The following is a 6642-nucleotide window of genomic DNA, read 5'->3' on the forward strand; positions in this document are numbered from 1 at the left end:
TATAATGAGGTGATACGTTTTAGGCTCAGTCACTAACGTCCTAACACGTCCTTTCCATGTATTTGCACAAAAACGATTTCTTATCTCTGTGTGCTGTCCACTCTGGTCTCTTAGAGTTGTGAAAAATACAGGTCCATCTGCGGGTCCTCGTGCGGGTCCTCGTGCGGGTCCTCGTGCGGGTCCTCGTGCGGGTCCTCGTGCAGGTCCTTGTGCGGCTCCGGCAGAGCTGCAGAGCTGCATTGACCATGATTTGTATAATTATATTTAATTCATGCAGAGGCCTAATGAAACGTTAGTGCCAGCAGAAGGTGACTCGGCTGCTCAGATGTGGCATCTCCCCCACATCACATCTGCTCCGAAGATGAAAAAAAACAACCAGATCATCTGCTGGACCAAGTGAAACCTCCACAACAGCCTCAGAATGTGAAATAAAAGTGTGTTTCAGCATATGTGGACCTGAAGCGCATACGCAGGGTTTAAAAGTTACATGTGTGTCCTGTTCATTTTCATATGAGGCGTGTTTTATACTGAGCTGGTCCAGGGCTATCATTTTCCCAGCGTCTTAGAGAGCTCAAGTTCTTGTTTTAAACCTTGTTTACCGACATAAAAATCAATGTGACTTGTCGAAGCTCAGCTAATAGTGTAATGTAATTAAGCCCTCCACAGCCATGTTTGAGGAATAACAGGAGCGAGAGGCTCTTAGACCATAATTACACAAGTGTAAGACCAGAGTCTGGTTTCACACAGGCTGGTTCTGAAGTCGACTCTTTATAATGCGACGTGTTTAAAGTGGCTCCTCAGAGAACAGGACTTTTTATTCTGAAGGGATATTTTTCATTCACAGAGACATGTTATTATTATTATTATTATTATTTATTAATTAATTTATGAATTAATTAATTTTAATTTTATTTTTTACTTATATATATATTTTTGTATTATTATTATTTTTACTACTATTATTATTATTATTATTATTATTATTATTTATTAATTTATGAATTAATTTATTTTTATTTTATTTTTTACTTATATATATATTTTTGTATTATTATTATTTTTACTACTATTATTATTATTATTATTATTATTATTTATTAATTTATGAATTAATTTATTTTTATTTTATTTTTTACTTTTATATATATTTTTGTATTATTATTATTATTATTATTATTATTATTATTATTATTATTATTATTATTATTAAGCCCAATCATCTTTTATAATCCTGAAGCTGTGTGTTTGTGGGCGACAGTAGAGCCTTTGTCCACTGATCTGAAGGTTGGTGGTTCAAATCCCGCTCTCGACATAAACATCATTGGTTGAGCGGTCAGATCCAAAGAGCCACAGGTTGGCAGTGCGATTCCAGCTCCCATAGATGAATACTATTGTTGTGTTCTTGAGCAAGACACTTAACCCACCTCACCTCCAGTGTCTGTGTGAACGTGTGAGTGGTTCCTTGATGTAAAACATTTTGAGAGTCTTGAAGGTGAAAAAGTTCTGTATAAAAATGTGAGTGGAATCTTACAGTTTTCACCTGCCCCTTGTCCCCGCCCCCTGGACAAAATTCAGACTCTGAGTCACACAAGGTTCAAAAATGTCAGGGAGCGTCGTCTAAACTCTAAAGAGGCAGGGTTTTCAATTCTGTAGTTTTGAACAGAAAATCAAACGAGTGATTTATATTATTACATTATTTCAATTTATTATTGCAATTTATAATGTACAAAATGTAAAGTAAAGGTGTATTTATAAACAGTGTGTAAAACTAAATACGTGAAAAAGTATCTGTCCTATGGGAAATAGTAAATAGTCACATTTTTATGCATTTTTATACATTTACTCAAAACGTTTTAAGTGTTTTGCCCAAGGACACAATGGCAGCGTTCATCTGTGGGAGCTGGAATTGGGAAAAAAATTATGAAAATCGACTAAAAAAAAGACTAAAAAATCCTGTCGTGCGGCGGCTTTTGTCTTATAATGAAACTGTAATGAAATGTGTGTTTATAAAGTGCAGGGCCGGTCCCAGCTTTCAGGGGGCCCTAAGCTGAATGTGTCTCTGGGGCCCCCTCCTGGCTCAGCTTTTGTGAATCACATTTGACACATTCTGACTCGGCTCTCGTCACTTTGACCAGTTGTTTTTGTGTTTATAAAATCAAAATCAGACTGAAAACATCCAGAACGTCACAAGTACAACAGACACAAGAACAAAACACAAACATATATGAAGGAGGACAAGATTTTTTTTTAAATTCTAGACATTTTATCGTCATTTCTGGTGGATTTTAACGTGTTCCAGTTGGCGACAGTGTTTCTTACATTTACTTTATGTCGGGTCCTTGCACCGGCGTAAACACAGAGCTGCCCTCACCTCTGCCCGACTCAAAAACAAACACAACAGTAGCAGAGATTTTAAACTATAGATATAAAACAAATATAATCATTTGAGAGGGATATTTCGGCTGCTGTAAACACACAAGCCCTGTGTCCAATAAAACTTGTCATATTGTGTTATTTTCAATATGAATGTATGAGCTCTTGGGGGCCCCCTGCTGGCCTCGGGACCCTAAGCAGCGGCTCAGTCTGCTTAAAGGCTGAACCGGCCCTGGACAGCAGTAGCTAAATCTGGTACAAAACATCTTCTAATCTCTGACAAAACAACAAAAAAACAACTACATATATATATTTAAGCGGCGGGTCTCGTAGCGGGGGACGTCCCAGTGTCCTGCAACTGTACCATGTGACTTCTTCTCGTGGTCACATGATCCTTCTCAGTGTGCACGCTCCATCCCTTCGTTGATCCCTCATTGTACTTTCTTTGTCGTTACTTTCTCGTGGGACGTGTGTGTGTGTTTTCTGCAGTCGGGTCAGAGTTGGTGTTTTCTGTATAAAGTTGCCGCGGCCCCTGCTCGGAGTGAGGGCCCCTGAGCCGCCGCTGGAGCCCCGTCTCTTGTCTTTGAGGTGGTGTATCTGCGGCAGACGGTGGAGAGAAGCTACTCAATGAGGAATTTATATGTTCTCAACAAAGCTTCTTCTTTAGGCCCCGAAGGCAGGTCTTAATTGTTAGACTTGATATCTCCACTCCCCCACTCCCCTCTCCTCTTTCTGCGGCTGTTTGCGGCTCCCTCCTCCCACCTACCCATCCCTCCAGCTATTAGGAATTGGATTTGGAGCAGAACGATCCATTTAGTCTCTCTCCTCCGTCTCGCGTCCCTCACTCCGAGCCTCCACACCTCCTCTCTACGTTTCTCTCATCAAAGCCCGGGCTTAATCTGTCTATTTTTACCTGGAGGAATGAGAGGAAGAGATGAGGTAATGCTTTTCCTGTCCATCAGGTGGGCACTGGAGCATGAGGGGACGTGCGGAGTCATAGTCAGTGGGATAGCGCCCCCATGTGGAGACTGAGGGGAATGACGTGGTTAAATAGGTTAAAGATGGTACAGGATCTGACTGTTTTTTAGGGTTCAATGATGATTTTTTCTTGACTGTTGTGATGGTGGAGCGGGGATAGAACCAGCAGCCTTAAGGTTTGATGATACTTCACGTCAGCCGGGTTTTATAATGTACTCGCAAATAAGTAAAAATAGGTAAATATTCCAGAGTACTAAAGGTGTAAATTGAGTTTGACACCTGCTTTTTAGTGGTTTGTGTTTTATTTTTTAAAAGAAAACATCACTTTAGCCTCACATGGGTTCAGTTCATCCACCTGAGCTGAGACCCAAAGACCTGCAGCAGGTCAGAGCGTAGAGGCTGAGCGCCCTCTAGTGGACAATGAGGTAAATCAGGAGAGAAGTGCAGTGGAGTTTATTTATCATGTACTTGTGTGTGTGTCTTGGTGTAGTGTGTGTGTGTGTGTGGGGGGGGGGGGGGGGTCTTGGTGGAGTGTGTGTGTGTGTGTTTGTGGGGGTATGTGTGTGTGGGTGTCTTGGTGGAGTGTGTGTGTGTGTGTGTGTCTTGGTGGAGTTGTGGGGGTGTGTGTGTGTGTGTGTGTGCACGCGTGTGTGTGTGTCTCCACTTCTCCACATATTTATATTTGAAACATTAAAACATCAACACAACCAGTGATAAAAAGACTGAACATTCTACAGACTCACAACAGCAACAAACACAAGTATAAAAGTATAAAAACATGTGAGGAAGAGGAGTCTGACAGAGACTTTTTCAAATTCTGGTGCATTTTAACATGTTCCATTTGACTAAACTGAGCTTATATTTCTCAATTCTTTTTGTCCTAAAATGCAGAGTTGGACAGAGCCAAACGATGAACTTAAGCAGAGACACTTACTTCAAAATCATATGAGTCCAGAAGAACAAAGTGTTGATCCAAGTGAAGAGTCACAGAAACATCCTGGACATAACATCAGATTTATAATCATCAGATCATTTGGACTGAACATTAAATAAGACGATTTTAGGATCACATCATTTTTATGTTTATTGTCGGGATTTGGAGGCTGTGATTTCACATAAATGTAAATATTAATGAGTCGGATGAACAGATACTGATACCAGTATCAGGGGCCAGTACTCGTACTCGTCAGTGGGCTGTCGATACCGAGAGCCGATCCCACTGTATCTGTGCCTCTTGTTTGACTCACGGCTCATCTCTCACAGAGCGGTGACCTCTGACCTTAAAGCTGCACATTGTTCTGCACATTAAGCGCAGCTTTAATCACATGTGACACATGAAATATACAAATATTTAGGATCGAAATGTTTTTAGATTTCACAGAGGACATCAGCTCAGTGCAGTGTTTACAATAGTAGCATGCTAACGTTGCTAACGTTGCTAGCGTTGCTAACGTTGCTAACGTTGCTAAGTGGTGCTGGTGATTATTTGTGCTGCAGTGAAACTTTTTATAAACAAACACATTTAGACTGAACAGAGCGAGTTCAGAGCTTTAAAAAGACCAAGAGAAGAACAAATGAAACAACAGGCTCTGAGGACAACAGGGCTGTTAGCACGTTAGCAGTTAGCATGTTAGCAGTTAGCATGTTAGCAGTTACAATGTACTTCTCAAACAAACAAAGTAAAAGTGTATGTCCAAACATTTATGTCAATAGTTGCATGATTAAAAATGTCGAGGAAGTGAAGTACCTGGGAGTCATATTAGACCCCACCCTTAATTTTAAAAAACATATTAAAAAGGTTTGTAATGTCTTGAAATTCAACATCACTAACTTCCAACATATTAGAAGCTCATTATCATTAGAAGCAGCAAAATCCTGTCTCAACGCTATGATTATATCTCACATTTTGTATTGTATCTCCTCATGGTCTCAAGACAAAATAACAGGACTAAATCCTCTCAGATCATTGCATAATCAGGCGTTGAAAATTCTCGATAAAAAGCCCAGACGTTACCATCATTGCAACATATTGGACAAATTTAAAATATTAAGCTTTGACAACTTGATCAGGTTCTCTGATATTCGCCTGGTACATAAAATCTTGCCTGACACAGCCCCACTAAAGAAATATGTACAGCCTCAACTCAACTAACAAGTAGAGTGTTAAGGTCCGTGTCCAGGGGTGACTGCAATGTTCCTATAAGAAAGTCCGATTTTTCTCAATCTGCCTTCTCTTTTAAATCCATCAAGGAATGGAACGGGCTTCCAGAAAATCTTAAGAACATAGCAGATTATCACAGTTTTTCAGGGGCTCTTAAAAACTGTCTCCTTGACCATCAGTCCTGCTCACACTAACTATACCAGACGGGTATTTGTCCATCAGATGTTCCCCTCGTGGGCACCATCTGATGGCCACTAGACCAGATCATGAGTGTTATTGTACTGTTTGAGTGTCATATTACTGTCTTGTTTACATTTATAATACCAATAAGGTACAGCGTGATCAGATGTTCCCCTCGTGTGTATCATCTGATAGCGACTACACTGTATTTATTCTGCTATTTGTTGTTTATGTCCTGCACTTTAATAACTTGTAGTTTGCACTATGTATAGAAAATTTTGCACATTTGTACATTATCTTTTGTTTTGCACTTTTCATATGTAAATTGTTTTTTAATGTTTGTGACAAAGGACTAAAGATCGAAATGAGCATTTTGCTAAATCTGGTGCAGCCATCTTTTTAATGCATCTGCACACTGTCCTTCAAATAAATAAATAAATAAATAAAGCGGTTAGCATGTTAGCAGTTAGCGCGTTAGCAGTTAGCATGTTAGCAGTTAGCTCAGAGCACAGTCGCAGATGAAGTGGTAAATATAAAATCCAGATGTTTATCTAAATAAATTACCACAAAAGGACGAGACACAAACACAAACAGACTCACCTGTGTCCTCTGTCCCTCTGAGGTGTGTCCTCTGTCCCTCTGAGGTGTGTCCTCTGTCCTCTGTCCCTCTGAGGTGTGTCCTCTGTCCTCTGTCCCTCTGAGGTGTGTCCTCTGTCCCTCTGAGGTGTGTCCTCTGAGGTGTGTCCTCTGGTGTAAAGTGGGACATATTTGGATCTTCCTCTTCTTCTTCAAACATTGTCCTGAACTTTAGATAAACTTCACTTCACTTTGAGTCTTTTAGTTTGTAAAACACTCATTCAAATGTCCCTCAGTGTCCCAGAGTGCACCTGGAGGGAGGGGTCCTTCACATGTAGCTGTCCACACCACTGCCCGACTCAAAACAAATGTAG

This window comes from Periophthalmus magnuspinnatus, chromosome 11 (genome assembly GCF_009829125.3).
Source record: "Periophthalmus magnuspinnatus isolate fPerMag1 chromosome 11, fPerMag1.2.pri, whole genome shotgun sequence".
NCBI lineage: Eukaryota > Metazoa > Chordata > Actinopteri > Gobiiformes > Gobiidae > Periophthalmus > Periophthalmus magnuspinnatus.